Raw genomic sequence first — 412 nt, forward strand, 5'->3', positions numbered from 1 at the left:
ACCAAGTGGCTTGAGAAACCCACCAAGCACGTGTGCCTGTGTGCCCCAAATCCTGAGAGAATAGAGAAGGGACTGCAGTGTGGTCATCCCCCCTTGGGAAGGGGGGTGATTTCTCACTTTCTTTATCTCTCTCCAGTGAAAACAAGCACCCTGTAGCAAAAGCTATAATTAAATTAAAAGTTAAAATAAGTAGTGTCAACACCGAGCATAATGCAAGGCACACAGTAGGCACTTGACAGGCAGGAGAGCAGGGCGGCCATCTTGACACAGACCCAAGCCTGAGGGGCGAGGTGGTACCTGGTCCTTTAGAGTGGCCCAGTGACTAGCCTTGCCTAAGCCAAGGCCCCAGGCTGGCTAGATAGCTTCTCTTTAAAAGTCCCACAGTCCTGCTTGCCTTGACCTGCTCCAGCTC

General features: G+C 51.5%; 1 pseudogene; it reads right to left on the reverse strand.

Moving 5' to 3' along the window:
• The window catches only part of LOC102480076 (male-enhanced antigen 1 pseudogene), a 7,517-nt pseudogene extending 7,453 nt beyond the window's left edge, over positions 1-64 (reverse strand).
• Positions 65-412: the final 348 nt, after the last annotated feature.

Source organism: Tupaia chinensis, unplaced genomic scaffold (genome assembly GCF_000334495.1).
Source record: "Tupaia chinensis unplaced genomic scaffold, TupChi_1.0 Scaffold000707_1, whole genome shotgun sequence".
NCBI classification, from domain to species: Eukaryota; Metazoa; Chordata; class Mammalia; order Scandentia; family Tupaiidae; genus Tupaia; species Tupaia belangeri.